At 37.9% G+C, this 22,871-nt stretch overlaps 1 protein-coding gene across 2 annotated transcripts in view; it reads left to right on the top strand.

Annotated features, from left to right (window-relative positions):
- The window catches only part of KHDRBS2 (KH RNA binding domain containing, signal transduction associated 2), a 445,746-nt gene extending 439,242 nt beyond the window's left edge, over positions 1 to 6,504 (top strand). Inside the window, exon 13 of one of the 2 annotated variants that reach the window (XR_012628034.1) lies at positions 5,548 to 6,504. The gene's annotated coding sequence lies outside the window, so the exon portion shown is untranslated. Of the gene's footprint in view, positions 1 to 1,549; positions 1,715 to 5,547 lie in introns of those variants that run through there. The other variant, XR_012628036.1, reaches the window with a different exon arrangement.
- The last annotated feature ends 16,367 nt before the right edge of the window (positions 6,505 to 22,871 follow it).

Below are 22,871 nucleotides of genomic sequence, written 5' to 3'. Positions count from 1 at the left end.
ATACACAGAATAATCCATTGTATCAACTAAAACTATAACAATGAGCAGCAAACTGCTTAAACTCTAATGCTGAGGGAATGAAATTTGAAATCCTTTTCCAGAAGAGTTTATTTTTGGACAGGGTTTTTTCTTGAAGAGATTAAATACAGAGCTAGTGGAGAGCACTGAAGTTGGAGAAGGGTGAGGAAAGTACTGCCTGGGTTGCAGGTGTTGGTGCTCAGGACCTGGGGCACAAGCAGTGATGTTGTAAGTCCTACCCATTCTGTTTGGTGCTGTGGTTTTTAGGCTGTAAGGATCCCAGTAGGACAATCCATAATCAAGCATTTGCTGGGGTTTCGGGGCTTCCAGTCTTCCTCTTCCCTTGCCACTCTCCCAGCCTCATGCCAGAGTCTCTAAAAGTTGCTGGAGCTCCTCCAGCTCTGTAGTAGGAAGATAAGGAACCAAGTGCTCCAGGTCAACCTGCCTGGTGAGGGGGTTTTCTGCAGCGTCTGCTCTTAAAAGTAATGGATTGGTAACTGTAAATTGAAGCCAGCAGTGACCTCTCTGAACCAGCAACTCTTTGGAGCCTGAGGTGGTCACTGGGCATTGCCTTTGGCAAGATGACAGGGAAGCAGTCACATTTCCACTGGATTCTGCCTAGCTTTACACATGTTCATCACAGGTACTTGGTGTCCACTCAATTTTTTTTGATTCCACAAATCTATTCAGCTAGGAATTAACTCTGAGTAAGTTTCAGGGAAGACTGGGATTGTCCACATACTGATTTGATGCACACATTGATGCTTTGAAAATGCTACAAAACAATAAAAATTAAAATCATTAAACTACTGCTAAGTGCAATTTTAATTGTTTTACTAAGTCATTTTCATGCTCTATTTTCACGTTCTATTAATTTCTGGACACATTAGATTTCATTATACTCTGTAAGAAGTACTTACTCTGAAAAAGGAAGTTTTTCAAGTTGTTGTTGGGTTACATATTAAATTTTATGTTTCTGCATTACAATTTCCTTATGACTTCAGAATTATCAAAATAATTACTTTTTGTCTATGCAAATATGTAGGTTTTGCTTTCATTCCTACTCTGTCATAAGAAATCCAAAATTCTAGGCATTATAAAAAACGTGCCCTGAATCCTAGTGTCAATATTCACCTATTTCCCTTTACAAAACAGAGTGTAATTTTACCAGATATCGCTTTAGCCCTGGGGTAAAGGAAAGTAGCTCTTTCCATGTTAAATAATAAACTCTGTAAATTTCAGCTCTTGGGGATCTATTCTGTGCCTCCAACAGGAGAAAAAGCTATTTCCAGTGGTTATGACTTTTAATGTCCATAATTTGAAATAACCCATATACTGGTATCATTCAGGAGAAATCTGTTTTTTCTGCACCCTTACTCTTACCAGAAAGGTATTAGAAACCAATGTAAAATCATATTATATTATGGTTGTTGCCTTGACACTAGAATTGACATAGTACAGTGCATTTGTGTTTATAGTTTGTACAGTAGTACATTTGATCCTTGATTTTATTATTCTACTGTCTTTCCAGATTTTGTCACACTGAGTTATTTATTCACCTCGAGCAAGGCCAGAAAAATAAAGACCTGAACCTCTTTAATCGTAGCCATGAAAAGAATGTAAGAGTCGAGGACGCTGCTCCCCCTGTGGGTGTCTGTGTGTGCACATATCCATATGCCATCCACTGGACTGCAACACACAAGCAAGACACAAACATGGGTGAAAAAAATAACTTTGATTTCTGATCTGAGAGATTTTCTGTGCCAGCAACAATACTGGGAAAGAGCATCCCAAATATTGGGTTAGTCTCTGTTGTAGAATGATATTTGTACTTCTTGCACAGAAAAGAGAATTCTTTCCGATTTCTCAAAATGCAAAATATAGTCGATCACAGCCACCATTAGTAGGGTCTGTTCAGGGTTTGTCACCTTTCTTTTTGTTGTTTGTATTTTTACTTGTGAATATTAAAGCCTCATTTTTCAGTGAAAAACCGATGAAGAATATTCTTAGAATCACAAATGTACCTGTAAATTTTTAAAAATTTGTATTTTATGTAGCCAAGTTTACCTCATCATTGTGCTGTTCAACTACTTGTATTCATAAGATATACCTGCATGCCACTTTGACCAGTACTGCAAGGTTAAGAAATACCCTGCAGTAATTAAAAGATTTGTCTTTTTTCAAAATGGGTCAGTGATTATGGACTGCTTCATTGCCTATGAAAAAGGAAAACATTTGCATGAAATAAAAGTAAATACAAGGATCTAATAGCTTGACAAGCAAGCATAAAGTGATATTTGGAGAACTGAGTCTGAAGAAACTTCCTTGATGTCTGACTTCAAACAAGAATTTATTATGTAAAAGTCTTCCAGCTACCAGGGAAGCTGGAAGCTATAGAATACATATATAGTTCAATTCTTAAGAAAAGAGGCTGAGCTACTTAATTCTTTGAGAAAACTGTTTGACATTTCTAAAAAAAATAATTTAAGAAAAGAAAGCAGAAGGGGAAAAAATAAAGGAAAAAGAAGAAAAACCCTAATGTTACAATCCATTGATAATATTAAATTAGTTTTCTTGGGTTTGGCTTATTGGTAAAATATTTGGGAGCACACAAAAATATTTTAAAAACACAATGATGTCTCCTGTCATGTAAAATCCCTGTCCTTTCTTCAATGGCTTGACAAGAAAGCTCAGCTTTCTACCTAAATTGTATTTTTCTAACTAAAAGACAGAATCCCCTGAAAAATTAAGCTGTCACTAGTTAATGCTGTCAAAATACCATATCTCAGGTGTTCATATTTGTTTAATTAGACTTCACTCTTTCTTCCCTCACATTTTGAATGGTATTTGTGCATTTGCTATTCTCCAGGCTCTTTTTTCACAGTCTCGTGAAAACAAAACATAAAATCAATGATGCTGAGTTTTTGTAGGCTTAATATTAGGCAAAAAACCAAAAATGCCTAGTCCCGCTGTCAATAGGATGCATTTGGGTAGTTTTCCATGTAACACTTCAAAGTAAGGTAACTGACATCAATCTCATTCTGAGAAGAGGAAGAGCCATATGGCTCCATTTTATGGTCATCTGGTTTTATAATAGCTCACAACAAAACATTCATGATCCTTAAACAGATGCCAGTTACCATGTAGATGGGCAAAGTAGCCATGCACAGTGCTATGGAGTTCCAGTTTTTTCCATATACTGCCCTGTTAGGAAGGCATACCAAGGATTGCAGTTTATTAAGAAAGAGGAGAAATGTTTCCTCCAAGGGTTTTCATGGTTTGCATGGTTACTTGAGGTAAGACTACGATAATTAGTTCACACCCGTAGTTTTTAGTGCCTCCGATGAGAATGCCTTTGAAGGCATCCCCAGGCAGAGCAGAACAGTCTATGGTGACATGCCATACTGCTATTTCAAATTTATATAAACATTGGAAAAGATTGTAAGTTCACATTTCGGCCACTATAGATGTGTGCATGTGCTTGGCTACCCACATGTGCATCTATATGTACACTAGATCTCTGAAAAGATCTTAAATAACTTGGTTTGGCTTTGCTCCTTCCTTTTCCTGAGCTATCTATATGAATTGAAAGTGAGAAAATAGTTAATACAGTATCTAGTTTCATTGTAAACCCTTCCTGATTGATGACTTCCCTGATCCCAGGACCCAGCAATATAGCAAAACCAATTACTATAACCTGCAGCTAAAACTACTTCTTGGAGTTCTGTTTCTTTTCTAGGGAAATGTGGTTTTCATTAACACTAATGTTCAGACTCAGGAAAAAATGTATCTAAGGAAGTGTGTTATACACAGAATTTTAAGCTATTGCTCTTCTTGATGATACTATCTTTTCCTACAGAGAATCATGTGAATTTTTACCTGTCGTGTTCATCTCTTAACACTTGTGGGTGTGATACAAACCACTTAAAAGAAATTCACTGCCCAGACTAAGAGGTTTCCTCTGTTACACCAATATATTTTTCCTGATGTATCTTTTGGTTTAATAAGTGCTAATACAAAGATTCTTAACTACTGCTTTTAAAATGGTTACTGATCTACAGAGACAGAAAAAGTAAACAGTTAACAAATTGCTCTGACAGATAGTGCAGTCTCTTAGGAGGCGTTCATAACATTGACACCAATGTTGAGTTATTCTCTCTCAGGAGTACCATTAACAGTCATTTTATCACCACCAAGTGTATATGTAATTCTGTAACATCAGTCCCAGTGTTGGGCAGTTCTCCTGGTTAGAGGTCAACTATAGGCAAAACCACTTCACTGTAGAAAAGAAAGTGGAAACCAGCCTAAAGTGTTGAACTTCCAGTTTAAAGTCCCATTAATACACGCATTTATAGATAGCAAAACCAAACTGTGAACACAAGTGAGCAGTGTATTGATTTTTTTAAAGTTGTATACAAATGGACAGCTTGTGTCTTATTTTTTGTTTTGATTAATAGTTTATTTTGGTTTTAGTGTGTTTTAATCCTTAGTTAACGAGAAAAATAATAATTTTGAGAAGGACACGGTGTCACTATAGATAATAAATTGTATATGAACTATGAGTAGGATGCTATTTGAAGATGAATATAAACCTTGTAAGAGTAAATAAGTAAATAATATCCAGAAATTGGCACAGAGCTATTTGTTCACAACATTTGTGAAATTTTTACTGGAAAGCCATGTACCATTATGGTTTGTTGAAAAGGATGTTGAAGATCAAAAAGATGTACAGAAGAGAGCTCTGAAATGAACAAAATTTAGGGGAAATGTGCCAACAGTGAAACACGAAACTCTATCTAATAATTCAGTCAAGAGACGACTGAGAAGTAGCTTGACTACAGCCTTCAGGTACCTACAGACAAAAAGGATTTCTGACAATTAAGCACTCTCTAATTTAGGAGTAGGGAATGTATAATTAGTTGGAGCCAAGAATTCCATTCTGTCCCCCCTCCACCAAATTAATGGGAGCTCTTAACTATTGCAGTAATCTGTGTCCTTCTGAAAGGTATGCGACATCTCATAGAGAAGCTACAGAGACCGATAAAGAAAATTTTGGGACCACGCAGGAAGTTAGACTAGGCAATAATGTACAATTTATTCTGCCCTTAATATCTGTTTCTGAATTTAAGAATCTGTAAATCAACAAAAATGAATAAGATTAACAGAATCTAGCCCTCAGTCATATATGTTCCATCATTTAATTACATTTCCATTTGATGATCATAATACAGTTCTCTTATGACTTCATCTCTGAAACTTTTCTACAGATGTCAGAAATTGAGTCTTTCTTATTCAACTAATAAAACTTTGAACCAAATAGAAGATCTTCAGCTTGAGACTCCTAATTGTCATGAGAAAAATTTAAATAAACATCATTTTAGCTTCTTTGTTATGAGTGAACACAATGATATAGCACGAAAAGTGTTAATATCTGTTATAGCCCTTGAGTGATACAAATGTGTCATTTTGGTTTGATCATGCTTGATATGCTATGTCTTGACTAGGTCTTATTCCATTCTGTTTCTACAGGTTAGTGAGACTTTAATCAAGAAAAAAAAAAAAATCTAATGAACAGCAATTTGAAACACAGCATTTGGAAAGGTCAGAATGGTACATTACATCCTTATTATCCAAAAGAACAGATGAGTTTAATATCCTGGCAACATTTTTCTGTGAAGAAGATACTAAACAAGAACTGAAAATGGCACAAGGTTCCCTCTTCCTTTCTTATGAGAAAGATTGTAACAAGATGATGAAGCTATATAGAATAAATCTTCTGCTTTAATGTTCAGGCTGTGGATCCTGTAGATTTCAAAAACCTAAGCTAACCAAAGAGCCAACACACATGCTATTTGTTTCAGGTCCTTTATAACACATTTTCCTGCTTAAATGACCCAGTTTCCATTAATATTTTCTAGTCTTAAAGCTGGGAAGACGTGTTAACAGAAAGTACACAGTGCAATGAGTTTTGTCAAACGGTAACTGTGTTGAACTGCAACAACTAATGTACTGCATCAGTGCTGCTTAAAATGTAGATTTTTCAGCTTCTGTTTGAATAGATCTAAGAACAGAGATAATGTATTCCAACACACAACACATTGCATGTGTCCTGCTTTGGAGAGTCCCTGAAGGTATGGAACTTTTTGAAGGCAAAAGAATTTGTAGTATATCCTGTAGGTTGTTAACAGGTTGATTAATATAAGGAATTGTCACAATTTGCTTCCTTAAATCATTATCTGCATGAAGACTCTTCCTCTTACTTTATAGGTCTAAGGAGAGAAGACAAACACCTGGAACTTGATGTGGTATTTTAACACTAAAATACACCATCAGGGTCCTCATGGTAAATCTTACTATGACAAGTGAACAAATGCTATGCTTAAAAATCAAAAAATTATTATATGGTGTGAACCTGTATTAGTTTCTTGTATATGAGATACAAGTCTGCTATTACAAAAGAATGTAACAAGTTATATATTAAAGAGATTCATAATTATTAAAGAAAATACTTTATATTATTCCAAAAGATATCTGTCTTGAAGTATTGCTGGCTGAAGTAGACCTACACAGATTTGCACAAGCTCACAAGTAGAAATCATATCGAACCTCTTTTTTCCACACCATCCAGGGAATACATTTGAAAAAAAAATTCTCCATGGTACATTACATGAAGCATCTTGATGAGAAAAGCCATTCTGTTTTGGTCAAGAGAGAGAAAACGAACATACCCAAAATATATTTTCAGTGTCTTGAGTGAATATAAATATATATATGTGTGTGTGTGTGTGTGTATATATATATACCTGTTTTTTTCTTTTCTGCAGGTGATTTTATTTTCCACTGGAGATTGTAAATGTATTTTCATCCTTTCTTTTGCAACTATAAAGTAGGATAGCTTTTAAAATGTATAGACAATGTGCAACCTATTCTGAAGCTTCAAAGGTTTTGCAAAACTACAGACAAAAATCCTTAATGAGTGTTCATTTCATAAACGGCTACAGAAATTAATGTTATCCATGCATCTAGAAAAAATCCACTAGATACAAGTTTCTATCAAGTTCCTTGTGGTTTAGCTAATAGTCCTTGAAACTGAAATGACTACAAATAGCTCTTCACTTTTTCCCAACGAGATGTATCAGCCATTGAGTATGCAGCCTACAGAAAATAATAAACAAAACTATTTTCAGTTCCTAATTATTATTCACAATAGAAATCCATGAATTTTTATAACTTGAATTACTAAGAATTCTGACCATATATACTGTTGCTATGAAAAAAAAAATATATATGCTGTTGTATCCATTTTTTTAAAGATCATGGTTAGGGAACAGCTGAGTAGAGAATTGGGGTTATTGAGGGGTAGACTCTACATGTAGTCACACAAACAATTCCAGGATTTCTCAGAGAGTGCGTCCAATATATCAGATGAAGACAGTGGGGTTTGTTACACTCTTTTCAGTTCACTCATGATTATGCAAAAGGCTGCTACTGTGTCACACACTATTTAACATGGGGAACACCTTGAACACATTATGCAGCCTTATTTAGCTATTTCATAAAATGGATTTTTTCCACTAGGCGATCACAGGCATTCTTTTTTGAAAAATTACCAAAATAAGCAAGTACATCTTATGAACCAATGCGGCAGTTTGAAGTTAAACTTTAAGAGTCAACTCCTTTCATCACTTATCTTTGAGAAATCGTGTAGTGGTTGGGCATTGCCATGAAGTCTTTCTTTAATAAAGAAGGTGAAGAGTAAAAGTTGAATGTAAAATATTGGACCTGTGAACCCATGAGAACTTCTCAAAGAAAAGGATCATGTAATCCTCTGTGAATTATATTCATTAAATTAACAACAGATGAAAAAAGGATGTGGTGTCATACTGAAGCTAGATCACAGAAGGGAGACATCAAAACACAGCAAACCACATGCAACATACACATTCCCACACATGATTTTGCACCAGGAGGTGCTGGTTTGTTGTAATCCCAGTAAGAAGGACACTCAGACTCTGTGAAGTATTGCTTAAAATACCATCTACTGCAGCTAACATGATAAAGAAATAGAGGTTAGCACAGATAATCTTACAGCCCTTCAGATGCTGGGAACCTGGAGTTATGCACCATCAAATGGACCTCCAAGCAGGGCACGGCATCCTGTGCAGATCCTGTCCATGTAAAGGTTACCCAATATTTCACTCTTCTCAGCTCCTTTAAGATTTTCCTAAAAGAAAATAACTCCATTTATCATTTTCACTGTCAAACAAGACAGATATGCAAGTGAGAATTTGTTGCTACTGGTTTAGAGAAAGGCAAGGACCTGCAGGTGGTACAATCTGTGGGACCAAGTGGCAGCTGCCCACAGGCTGCTTCATTACAATTAGCCAGCTAAGTTTATCCTGTGGCCATAGGATGTGCACAGAGTACAAGAAAGACCTGAACGTTATGTGTGAGCAGCACAGTGAAGGCCTGTGCCTGTTTGGGGTAATTGCTGTGCAGGTCACTAACTCCTCCATGTACAATGGTCTTCTGGTCAGGATCTCTGCACATGTATACCTACATACCTATTTTACATCTGCATACAAAAAGCTCCTTTTGTGTTCCAAAGTGAACTGATGCATTGTATTCAAATCTGCACACATTAAAAACCTGTACATGTCTGTTGCAAACACTCCTTTGTACAGGTCTCTGTGTCCATCAAGCTGGAATTGTGCAGGAAGTCAGATAGGTTTATAATTATGCAATTTATACCTCCAAATGCTGTAAGGCTATGTAAGTACATTTTTGCAAGTGTGCTTTTTGTGCCTGCAGCTCAAAATCTGATTATACTTGCATTTGAATTTGTTTTGTTCTGTCACACAATGTTACTTGATATTATATGAATAAATAATCCATGAGCTAGAAAACACTCTAAAATCAAAGGAACAAAGTCAGTTGCATTATTAAAGAGAGATTAAAATAATTTGACATGAAAGGCAGTTTAGAGATAATACAGCCTGTCTGATTTACTGATGTGCACAGAAGCTAATACATCATTCAGCCCTGCTACCACCTGACAGCTGTTCAGCATCTAATGGGAAATGTGATAGTGGTCACAGTCCAGTCCATAGTGGACAGGTGTCGGCACCACGAAAATCATCATCAGAACTGGCAGTAATTGGCACCTTTGTTGACAGTCTCAGCAGAGAGGCCAGTGATTGAATCAGCATGGAGGCTGCCTTGCAAGCTCTGCTGTGTGAGACACTGGGCTGAGCAATTCCTTCACTTAATTTTCCACATATTTCAAAGGAACAGAGTCAGGTCCTGGCACTTTACTTGCCCGTAAATTCAATGAGCTTGTGCACTTCTGTGGCATAGCTCTGGAAGTGATGCCTCCGTACAGAGGGTTAGACACATCTGAGGGACACTGAAGCCTGCCCACTGATGCTGACCAACAGAAGACCCTATGGACTTAGGCTTGGGGTGGAAGAAGACCAAAGGGGATGAAACCAAAGGCTGATGTAAAGGAGAAGCCACACATGACCCACATGGGGCTCCAGTCTCATCCAAGCTTTTCTCAATTTTAGTTTATTTTAGATGCAATTGTGATTCTGTGGGCTTCCAGTAGCTACTTTACTCCTTTGTGCCCCAGTTTATTCTTTTGTGTGAAGGTCATAATATTTGTCTCACTCTCAGACATAATATGAGGCTTTGCTAACCAGTGCCTTAAAGTATTTAATCACCCTGGGTGGAAGTCAACAGGCACATTAAAACTCAGGCTTCAAATGGACAGGAACTTTGGTTTCTTAATAATCCTGTTAAATGAGTGGTAGGCGATGACTATTGAATGTATCTATTTTGCATTTACCCATCTTTCCATTCACTCTGTTGAATATTAAATATAGTTTCTTCTTCAACTCAGCCTGCTTTGTCCAAATCAGCAATTAAAACTAATTTTCCTTTGGTGTACAGAAACCTATACTCTTTATGGGTTAATTATCACATTTACTTTTTTTTAGCTCTATAGAGAAATGTAATACAGGTCAGTAATGTGAATGTAGGATTTGAGAATGGTTTGATGGTAATAAAAAGAAGTAAAAAATGGGTGATGTTTGATTGCAATTAGCAGCAGTAACTGAAGTATAGAGAGGTCATTAAAGCTCATTAGTACCTTTTTCCTAAGTAAAGAAAGAAGGGCAGGAGGGAAGGACAAAAAACAAAAGAAGTAAAGAAAAAGAAAAAGTAGGGATGTTGGGGAAAAGGAAAGAAATAACAGTTCTAGTTTCATGTGTATGGAAAAAATGTTGAATTTGTTGCATGTGGCTTTGTCAGTATATAGATAAAAGTGAGAAAACCAAACTGGAAAACTGACACACAAAGTCAGGTAAAATATATCATAAAGGACTGAAAAAATTATGCAAAAAGCCTGAGGTTTATCTGTTTGTATCATTGTACCTGAGGCCTACCTTCATCAGAAACAGAAGCACTTACAGAGACTCAAAAGACCACTGAGCCAGATTCTGATCTCTCTCCATTGATTTTTCACTGCTGTATTACATCTGATTTCAAGGAAATGTCTTCTCATTTACATGCATCTACATAAATTCAGGATCAAGCCACCAGCTTTTGCTTCCTCCAGTGTTAATAATGAACAGTGGCTGCTATAGTGTGCTCCTAAAGACACTCTGGAAAAAGAATATGTCATCGTTAGCCTAATGAGGGGAAAGAGGAAGAGAGATTGCTAAATGTTTTCTCTCTAGCCCAATTAAAGGAGAGAGAGCAAGACAAAGAGAGGGGGGAGTCATGCTAGAGGGAGAGCTGTGTACGTGACAGATTTCTTCCTGCCTTTAGCTACAAGAGCATTCTCATTAGGTAAAACTGAAAAAGACAGGAGGACGTGGGAATACAAAGGATAAATCCTTCAACTGAAATCAGACTGTGGCAGCATGGACCATCACTCTGAGCTGAACATTAACTTCCAAAAATAGCTTTCTTGGGAAGGAAAGAATATGATAACAAGTACTCTACTGTCATTTCTACTGTCATTACTGTTCTTAAGACAAATTATCCATGCAAATATGAATGAGCAAGGCTCATCTGCTGGTTGAGAGCCTCGACCATCCACAGTCACCTTTCAGGACTGCTCTAGAGGGAGAGGACTGCTTGTGTATGAAGGACTTCATCATCTGAACATTGCTGAGCTCACTGACAAGTGCCAACTCACTGTTCATAAAACAAGCAAAACTTGATCACATGAAGTTTTGTGCCAGAGACATCAGGTCTGCCAGAAAGGGTGTCTACATCTCAAACCACATGCTAGGTCCCAAACTCATGCTGTCCCACAGGCTGGGCTTGGGCACTGTCAGGAAGGGTGGTAGCTCGCCTGGCCCAAACCTATGCCAGGTACTTTACCAAAAATTTCATGCTACAGATGATTGCAAGCCAGCACTCAGGGCCCCATGCCAGGACAGTTTAGTTTTTTTCATGACTCAGAAGTCTCTGGGGTTGAGTGTAGTGTTGAGGACTCCAGGTACTATGCAGGGAGTCAGTGCTCCTAGCCCAAGCTAAAAACTGTGGTGTGAAGGTTTGCACGTACATCACTGAAGCCGAGGAGACTGTTTTCATTCCAAGCCCATAAAAAAGCATTGCATCCAGTCATGCGGCATGACAACATACACACATTATCTCATACAGCAGAAGAAAACCTGCTCCTTTAGGCTGCAGCAGAGATGTAAGTGGGCTTGCTAGAAAGATTTCTTTGCACCCACAGCTTTGCTGCTGACTCCACATGAAGCTCTCATCACATTTCTGCCATACTGTGACCACATATTAAAGATATCCCCAGCCCATGGACCTCAATCTTCATGCTTCTGACTGACTGCAGGTGACCCATGGTATATGGACAAGTCCACGGTGTCTGCAACAGAACAAACACATGAACAGGCATATGATGGGTGAGAGTCAAATGAATATTCCTTGTGTCCAGACCCTGAAATTTAACAGGACTGTATGGCTACATGAAGATGCAAGGTTTTCTCCATAAGTTATAGAGACCTATGGCCAAAGGTAATTAGGAAGGTGGGAGTTTCCTTATCATCGCGTCAGCCACCAGTCACCGATGGGATTCCAGGATTATATCTCATTACCTGCACAATGGCCTGAGCCATGCAGAGAGAAGAAATTACCTTGCATCTCTATTTATATATAATGCTCACAAACTGAGCTGAGCAATAAAAAGCAGGCTTGATGTGCCTAGTATAATCCAGTCCCCAGATGTTGAATTCCTGTTACTTATTTTAAATCTCTCCATATTACCTTGCCTTCTGACTAAAATGTAACAGCTTTGTGAGCTAAGCTATATCTGCCCTTTTACCATTTCAAGTGTCAGAAGCTTTAGCTAGGGAAAATGATTTTGTAAAGACTTCCTGTGCTCCGCTAGTCTTACATACTGCAGTTTCTCCAAATAACTAAAAAGAAGTTGAGAAACTTCCCAAGAAAGACTTGTATTACCAGTTTCTTGCTGTAATTATTTTTTAATCTGTGACTCCTGAGTCCGCATCGGAGACCTTTTGACTTGTTCCATCATCAAGCCATGACTGGATTAGATTTTTTTCACCTGCAATGAGACCTGTTTTCTTTATTCGCCACTTAGGTGAGCACAGAAAACGGAGGGGCAAAGTTGGGTCTGGCTTCTGGTTGTCCAGCAAGAGTCACGGGGTGATATCCCAAGTCTTCCAGTGGGGAATGTGGGACAGGAATGGCTCCATGAACTCTCCTGTCAGCACAACAAAAGATGGTGGAAAAAGCAGTCTGTGCCAGGAAGACTGGCAGTAGCCCAGACTCGTGCAAGCAAGCCCAACTCAGCCTTGTTTGTACAATGACAAACAAGAGGCGAGGGAAAGCTGTGTTTAGGGTCCAGATGCTTTCAGTCTCCTTACAACATTTTTAGATTATTCCAGATTTCTTCCTGGGTATTTATATATTATATGGATTCTAGCTAACAACAACAATGTTATAAGATTTCCATTCAAAACTTTGAAAGTTTGAGTCTCTCCGAGGGCTTTTCACATTAGATTCCTTTATTATCTTTTGTGGTTTGTTTCTTAAGAAGTACTAAACTCCCCAGTAAAAAGCTGCCCAACTCACATTTGTAACACTCAAGTTTTCTCTATTTTTTAATTAAAAATCCTGGCCCACTAAATTCTGACATTCTAGCAGTGCACTTCTGTTCTAGGTGCTAGCAAAATCAGTAAATAACATGACTCAGTACTTTCAGCTCCTCTGTCCTGAACTGCCAAATATCACAAGATCTGAAATAGAAATGTTATACCTGATGTTTGAGAACAAGATACTAAATTCAGTTTGATTTAGTGATAAAGCCTGCCCCTTTGGGAGATATAATGGCCAGCTAATGAAATGGTATCACATTTGCTTACAAATGCCACCTTCTAAAATATCATACTTAAAAGGAAATTAATCACTTATTGTTTCTGGTGGGAGTGTAGCACAATGGTAAAATTTAATGGACAAATGTGAGTTCAGTTAACTCCAGCTCACGTACAAGGGGCTGAAAAGCCATCGCATAACTGGATGCCTCTAAAGTTTACAAATGGCATGTGTTTGTGCCCCAGACTAGAAATAAGGGCCTTACATTGCCAAGTAATGGTCTAAGGTGATGTAAGGAGGAAGAAGATGAGTGTAGTCAATGTTAGTATGATGCAGATACAACTCAGACACTTTCTGGTCATTTCCTCTTTCCTGCCTTATCTCAATCATTGCAGAGTCTGCCTCACAGTAAGGAGGCTGAAGTTATTAACTTCAACACACAGCAATTTAATTTTTGTATGAAAATACTGTATTAAATAGGAGAGTTATCTGCAAAAGCTACCAGTAAAAATTCAATCTCAATCAGCAAGACCAACACAAAAGGCCAATCTAGTCTGAATTATCAGTCAGCACTTCAGCAACATTCCAATTATTTTCATCATTTAGAATGACCCTAGCAGTATTTTGAAATTATATTTAAAAATGTAGTGGTTATTAATCAGGGAGCTATGACAAGCCACCATCATGATCAGCAGAAGGGTGGAGACAGATACTATATCATTTTGATCTTATTGAATAATTTGGTTTTAAACACAAAACTTCTTGCAGCTGTATCTCTTCATTATTTGTGTGTCCAGAATAACAAGCAGACTATCTTGTGGTGGTTTAGAGGTCTTTTACTACATGTCACAAGAAGAAAAATTAAATTGCACCTATCTCCCCCCAAAACTGCAGGATTTTTTCATTCATATAGACTTAATCTTCATTAAATCTCAATTTCTTAGCCGTGAGGATGTACAGTAGGACCTGCAGTAGCCCAGACCAGAGCTGGAATGAGTTGTTAACACTTGTTTAGGGATGACGTTTCCTTACAGGAAATAAAAAGAATTTTTTTTTTCCTTAATTTATGAAACTCCTGTAGCATTCATTCACATTTTCACTATATAAAAAGCAGTACTGTTAAAATTTTCATGATAATATTACTTAAATACTTGCACTTTTAAGAAGAAACACATTTATTTTTTGCTTTTGAGCAAATTCAGGACTCTTGCATTCATGTGCTTCAACAGGCCTCTTACCAGTGTAGCTGTCATGTCCTGAGCATTATCACTTCAGTATTATTTAAAAAGACATGTAATTTTGCTTCATCTTATTTCTTATCCTAAGCAAAATAAATGGTTAATGGTGGCATCAATGGTTTCTCTACACTTTTAAAGTTCTATTTTCCATGGATCAGCAAAATTTTATTACAGTGCTCAGTAAAATCTAGCCAAATGTACTTTACTATTATCTTAAAGGAAGGTCAGTAAGGCTATTTTTTCAAGTAATGCTCATATTTTTTGGTGATCTTAAACATTAAATAAAACAATTTATTTACATTAAACAAAACAATGTATTAAAAATAGGAGATGCCAAGCACTGGGTTTACATAACCCTATTTCTGATTAAAGCATCTCATTTAGAGAAGCTAAAAGTGCCAAAATCAGCAGACAATAACGTGTTGTCTGAGGAGTATCTTATTTCTCTGAAACATGGTTCAGACAAACCTGCTCCACGTAATTATCCACACAAAGAGCTGCTGGATTCTGTTTTAGTTAAAAAATCAGAAAAATATTTAAAGCTTTTCTCTGTATTAAAACCACTTCAATGCCAACAGTACACACTGAATAAAACCCTTCAAATGTCTCCTGGAAGATCCATAATTCAGTTAGTTTCTGAAGAATGAGGAAGAGAGCTTGCACACAGGATTTCCTTGGCTATTACAATACTAGCCTAAAAAGCCTGTGTCATCTTTGGTATCAGTCAACTAAGACTGAGGCAATCCAACTTTTTAATTTTATTTGATTCTGGCCATCACCCCTAGATAAGAAGAGCAATGAAGGCTCCAAGTCTGGCTAAATGTTGAAACCACTGCTATGCTGAAGGATCACCCTTAGCTCTGGTGTTGAGAAGAATCAACCAGAATTTCCCTGTGACTATCAGAAAGACACTTTACCCAGCTATCATCAAGCATTCATTTTGTGAAGACAGTTACTCCCAGTTTTGCCAGAAACAAGTGACCAAAAGGAAAGATCCTTCTATAACTGCCATTCTTTAGATACTCTCCTTTTGCACCTGCTACCAGCCATTGACAGAGCACATTTGGACTGAACTCGGTGTGATCTGTCTTATGGGTCACTTACACCCTTTCTACTCAGCTGCTTTGAACCAGTAAATCTTCTGCTTTTCCTCTTTTCACACTGTTTTTTGCAGATACTATTGATCTATTTTACATAGACACAAAACTCAGAAATATTTTTGCCAGATGGTTACCTAACATCCTTATTAATTACTAGTTGAGTGTGTACTTCAATTATAATGACAGGAGGTGTACAAGTGTCAAAGAGACTTAAAAAAATTCTCTAAAATATTACAGACAGAAAAATCTCTTACAGTTCAGTTACAGCATCTTCTGTCAAAATACAGACTTTGGGAAAATTCGGTCTGAATAACAGCATGTTCATGCTTCAGGAATTTCCACTGAAACAGTACAACATTCTCATTGAAAAGGAAGGAGGATTTTTGTGATGTTCCCTGATTCCCCAATGATTTTCCATAAGACTTGTCTCTTTCTAGTATGGAACAGCATGCAACTGAATGACAAGAAAAGACAGTGTGCCTAGAGGTGATGTTTAAACAGCAAAACAAAAACCAATACAGACAATGTTAGCAACACAGCAAACAGATGAGGGGGGGATATTTAGGGCTATGACAACCAATCTAACTATGTGTCTGGACAGATAATATAACACATAGGAGAGAATGAAGTTGTTTACTGGCTGCAGCTCCTGTATGATACCAGGTTATAATTCTCCTCTTGTACTCTGACATGTTCATTGGATGGTATTTCATCAGCTGAAAATAAGTGGATGAAGTGTCTTACTCATAAGCATTTATGAGAAGCTTGGGGTTTAAACTATAAAAAAGAAGGTTGTGCATGTTTTGGTTTTAATTAAAGTTCATTTGGTAAGTGTACAACTGATGCAGCAGGTAAAAGGTGCCTTCTTTCTATAACTTTCTTCACAGTGGTGTCAAACTCCATTTACTTAATATTCAAGAGCCACACAACACAATAAGCACAGACTGAGAAGAAAACATGCAAAGCAAAAGTCTAACTTTTCAGAGGTATGACAGATTTATAAAGTGCAATACACTTGAACTTGAAATATTACCACAGTTTCTTCCACTCATTACACAGATGATTTCTTCCTCCTTATATATCTGGGTGATCTTTATACCCTACCTTACTAAGTGAAATAGGTATATGACAATGCTGAAGTTCAGACCCTCAGACAGATACTTTGTGTCTAAATTTAAGGATGCATTGTGAAATTTTTACATGAAGTTTTACATTTTAATAGTATCTGGAACTGCTACACTTCTATTTTTTCTGCATATGAAAACACTGAAATTAACTTTAAAATGTACTGCATTTAGAATGAGAATTAACTTCACTAAGTCTTATCTCAGTAGGTCGTCTAATACCCCCTAGAAAATAAACTGGAAATTACTACTGACACAGCTGAAGAAGATGAAAGAAAAAACATATTTAAAACATTCAACTCATAATAACATTCAAGAACTAATATACTGAAGTAGTCACAATCATAACATACTCATGTGCTATACTGACGACTCTGAAAAGCAGTTTTAAATAAGCAGTTATAAACACTTAGTTGGTTCAAGGAATTCTAACAATGAGACACTGCATGAATGATAAACAGCTAAGCAGAAAGCAAATGATTTGCTTTATCCCCAAAGCCAACACACAGTCTTTCAGCATCAGAAACTCTATGAAATTGGAATATATGGGTACACACTTTTGAAATATCATCTTTTCATTCAAGTAAACAAACATCTTGCACACTTCAACAATGAATTGAAGAGTTTCCTTTTACCCCTGGGATGCAAAATAAGAGTGAAAATAAGCGCTGCATTCATGCTTTGTGGTTCAGAGGCAAGCAATTCTCTGCCTTGTTTTCTCTGAAGAGCGTACAGGAGCTTGCCTGTGTAGTTCATGGAAGGAAATTCAGAATGCAGCTATAGTTAACATATTTTTGAAAGTGTAACAGTTCCACATGTTCTGCCTGATTTCTGCTGCTGGAATAGCCAGTAAAATGTATTGTCACTCTTCTTTTGTGGAAGGGAAAATCTTGAGTAGAATAACAGACTTATTATTATGACACTAGCAGACAAGATGTGGTAGTATTTGAAATGCATGGTTTAAGTAAATAAATAATTGTGTGACTTTTACGCACAGGTGATGGACTGGAAATTTTGGAGAACAAGGCTAGCAAACCAACCAGAATAAACAAACAGTACAAGTTTTCTCTTCCAAACATGGAAATGTCTGACACTTCCTGAGTGAAAGCGTGGACTATATTCTACTCCTGTATAATAGTTGAGCTTTCTGTTAATACTGCAAGTCAACGTGCTGCTTCTGTACCCACCATCAGCCAGAGCTGAGGCTTCAGCTGGTAACAGCCCTGACCATGTAGGCATCTGGTTTTGAATCGGTACCCATAGAATCATTACCATCTACAATCCCTCATACTTTAACTGGGTTACAGCACACTGTTCTCTAGTTCTATGCAGGAAAATGTAATCTGGGAGAAAAAAACCTAGCTCCTGGCTATGGGATTCCACACCCACTCACAAGAATTGCCAACCTCCTTCCACTTTCAGTGAAATGCAGTAGAGGGGATTTTCAACTGGTACATTGTACTACACAGGTAATCTGAGATAGTTTGTCTTTGATACTTCTGCTTCTCACATTAGGAAGGTATGTATCATTTTTCTCTTTACTGCTCCCCGAACAAATACAGTAAGCAATCATTATGATTCTGCTTTTCAGTGCTGTTCATTTTTCACCTCTTCTTTTTATCTGGATCCATTTTAAAAAAAAAAAAAAAGCAAGATTTAAATTTTTTTTTTTTAAAGAGGAAATGTACTGAACTATCTAAATAATTGTTTTCAAAGTTCCTTCTGTAAAGAGTTAGATTTTCTAACTGCTGAGATGCATCCTCAGCCATATGTAGCAGGCCAATGCTAACACTGAAATGTCAGGATAATCAGAGAAGCGTGCAGCACTCCACACAGCTAATGCACAGAGTCCTGGGGTCATTTCCTCATCCAGCATGACTCTCTAAATGTGTTGTTCTGAATTCATATTGGATGGAAACTATTTTACATTGCACACTTAGCAGAATTTAAATGTAACGTGACATTAATAAAGCATAAAGGAAAAATGGCTAATGCCAAAAGTCTTTCACAACATATCTGTGCTGGGCACCCATTCTTCTCTATTAAGGATCAATTTTAGCAATGCCCATAGTCCTTCCTTGGCTCATTTTTCCCCCACTGCTCATAGGAGTTTTTAATGTCCTGAGTGGGCCCAAGTCTTAGGCTGTCAGAGATATCTTAATGAATCAGAAAAGGAATAGGCAGACTTTTTAACACACAGTGAAGTGGTGAATTATTTCCTTCTTTGTATGTTTCATGAACCTTCTTCCAAGAATAGAAACTTGAATATTACTTTTACAATGCCTGTAGCATAAGAGAGATTTGTTTGTGTCAGATTTTACACTTTCCCCTCTTTTTAAACATCATTAAAGTAAAATCAGTTTAAAATCTCATGACTTCACCCACTTTTTAGACCCATGAAGGACAGGGTGTTTTTGTTTCAGTTGAAGGGCTTTTTGTAATCGCCAGCAAAAATATAAAAATCTTGAATGATAGAGCACTTTCTCTAAAGGCTGTTTTGAAAAATCACATTTCCAAGGGCACATGTACAAAAACAGTACAAGTATGTGCTTGTTAAACTACAGTAAAAGCATGCACTGTGCGGCAGTCTGTCCCTGGTTCTGCCACCCGTGTAGCTCTGGGGCAGCAGTGTGTGATCGGCAGCAGGACCTTGTCACCCCAAAGCACAGCAGGCAGTTGACTGCTCCCCACAGCTTCTCCTCACTCTTCCTTTGCTCTGAAACAGACATTGTTTACCACCACTCTGTGCCTGTTAGCAGTTTTTATATCTGCCCATCACTAACTCACTCTGCATATCTAGAATAGATCACCCACATTTGCAAGGACCTCCACACATCCTCTGGGACAGGTTGAGGAGGAGAGGAAGGAGAAGAGAGAGGAGGCTCTGCTTTCTTTCTCTTCAACTCACTACCAGTGCAACACAGACTGGAGTGCCATTCGCCTCCTCATAGACATGAATCAAATGGCTTGCAAATATGACACCCTCATCAACCACCTTGCAGATGGTTCCTGGGCTGGGTGATGAACAAAAAGCCTCCAAAATACAACCCCCATCCCAGAAGTTTAGATCAGCACATGGTGTTCATGAAATTTCTTGCAGACAATGCTCCTCCCCTTTCAGATCCATATGACTCCCCCAGCTCAGTGTCTGGCCTGACTGTATTTGAACAAGCCATGGGTGAAAGAGCTTTCTGACAGCACAATCTCATACAAGTCAAACCAGTTGTGCAACCATGTTGCAACTGCATTTTACAAAGGTATTCTCTTTCAAAGGTTATTTTTAAATACTGGTTTTTTTCCTGTTTGATCTTCCCTACTTTTAAAAAACACACAGGAAGATTTTTTGGCAATTCACTATATAGTTAGCATGGGAGTGGGAAAAGACATTTCACTTGCCACCTGGATGGACAATCATTCATAAATCCTGGTCACAGGTGTGCGATGCTTGTTCCCACACCAAGGCAGCGTTTCATTTCAGTCTGTTTCTGTCATTACAACTGATGCAAACCCTGCTTTTGTACTGGCCCTCAAAGATGAAATGCTGCTTTCTGCATCAAGTTTCAGAGAGGAGAAAAGGTGAAAGAAATGTGATGTGGGGTCTGACAGGCTGTCAGCATTAGTGCCTTGCTTAGTGAAATGGATTTCAGGATAAAACCTGGCATAATCTGAGGAGCAAAGGTCAACCTCTGTCAAAATGTTAGGTTCCATTTTTCAGTCCTCCTGCATCTTCCTTCTAAGATATCTGACACTTTCAGGAGGAAAGATACCCCAAATTTGTGTGTTTCAAGAAAGATGCAGCCTTAGTGGATGAAGCCTTACAACCTGCAAGTATTCTAACCATATCTGATGTTACATACATAGCTCTTTTCAGAACTATGTATCCCATCAGGGTATATAAATTCAACAGACTTGGTAAACAAGTGGCCCAAAGGGAGCTGTCACTGGCTGCATTATAAATATTCAAGATCCAGTCAGCTATAATTAGTTTATTCCCTCATGATGACTTTAATATGACCCCCTCCTTCCAGTCTGTATATTTTGTTAAAGTTACTCCTTTAAAACAAAAGCTTGTCTGGGCAGTTTTATCCTCCAAGCACAAAGAAAATCTTTTGGCCATGCAATTTCATTGTAAGTGTACCCTATACATACAGGAGGGAAAAAAATATTTCTTCCTTTCTGATGGGAACACCAGAGTTTTATTATCTTCCATGTTTCTTCTGAAAGGAAACATCACAATTTTATGCTTTGTTCCTCCAAAACTTGTATACTTCTGCATTTTGCTTCGTTATTAAATTTTTTAAAAATGAAAGAGTATAACTTACAGTCTCATCCCTATTAATGGTAAAAGTGGCTTTGCCGCTGTTATGACCCCATAATTCTGTGAAGTGCCTCCATTCCTATCAGAAGCATTGCACAAAGCTGGAAAATATGAAGTGTTGGGGTTTGCCTGTCACAAAACATATTTTATTGCATATTTGCAAAATGAAGTATAAATACATTAAAAATCAATCAGTGATACAAAGGCAGAACAATCCACAGAAAATCTACCCTGTCAAAGGGACAAGGGATAAATAAATTGAACAAGAAATTATCTCTTCAAATAGTTATTTCTAGTGTTTAACACTTAGAGAAAAGTAAGCTGGAATATTTCTGGATTTAAAGAGATTGAATTCAGATAAAGCATTCCCTGTCCCTTTCTAAATACTGGCACTGCAGCTCAGTAAGCTCACTGCACAGTGCCTCCACTTGCTTGGTCAGAACCCTATCACAGAAACGGGCAAATGGGGATATGCTAAGCTGAGTGAAGGGTGATGAACCTATCTGGTTATATTAGACATCCACTGCTATGTTGTCTTCCTGTTCTACGGCCTTTTCTAATGTAGAATGAAGGTTTTCAAAGTCAAACACTGAAATGGTCATGACATAGGGTCCTGTCCCTGGAGAGGAATCCAGGCTAAGTTCCTTCTGTGGTGCACATAGTATATAATAGTTCAAGAGCTGGAACAGCTGGATTTTATAAGTTACTAATGCACATTTAAACCCTGTTTCAAAAAGGAGTTACATTACTGGCCATACCATTATAGAAATATCATTAGGACTACCATACAAAGACGAGTGCTCTTAAATGCAGGACTTGGAGCTGTATGTAACTTTCTTCAAAGCTCAAGAAAGTTCAGATCAAATGTTTGGTATTGGCTCATCTCCATTCATGGTAAGAAAATGTAATCACTTTTGCAGCTGCAAACATTCAGAGAATAAACACTGAGAATAACTTAGATCAAATCAAAATAATTGACAATAGAGTGAGGTGATGTTTAGTCAAGCTGTCAGGGCCCTGAGGGGGCTACCATGCCTTTCTGTCCCTGACCAGACCCTCAGGGCCTTGACCCACCCTGTCCACAGCCCAGGACCCCATTTCAGCCCAGACCAGGGCTCTCAGTCCCTGCAACAGAAATGCTGTAGCAGGACTGGTCACTGATTGTACCTTCCGGACAGCCCCCAGATCTGCACTGTAGCCACGTTTCCAGACCTGTCTCCAGCTTTTCCTGGATGGACCCTGGACATGACTCATTACCTCACCTTGCCTAGGACTGTGGAGGGACATTTTCCCATTACCATGCCAGTCCTGCTCAATTTTGCTCTGGTCAGTAAAGTCACATTCCCTGCTTGTGCCATCATTGCCCTTGCTCAGCTGCTGGCTCATCTTCCCTTGAGAAGCAGCAGTGCTGTTGTTTCCCCCTGACAAAAGCAGGTTGAGAGTAAAAGGTAGATTGCTTTAATCAGAGAAAAACTAATTAAATGAGAGTAAATGTTACTGACTAGATTGTGTGACTGATGGTAAGAAAAGTGATTTTTTTAAAAAAGTAAAATCTGAAATGCCAGACCTGTAGTATTTCAGAACAAGGAGTGTCAAAGGGCAGTGTTGGAATTAAGTCCTCTTATCCCAGACCAACGAGTTGCTTCCTCTGGAAGCAGTGTCTGGTTAGTCATCTTGGTACAAGCTACATGACTGCACAGCTTCACAA

Source organism: Strix uralensis, chromosome 3 (genome assembly GCF_047716275.1).
Source record: "Strix uralensis isolate ZFMK-TIS-50842 chromosome 3, bStrUra1, whole genome shotgun sequence".
Lineage (NCBI taxonomy): Eukaryota > Metazoa > Chordata > Aves > Strigiformes > Strigidae > Strix > Strix uralensis.
The sequence above is the reverse complement of the archived record's forward strand: the minus strand, read 5'-3'. Positions and strand labels throughout refer to the sequence as shown.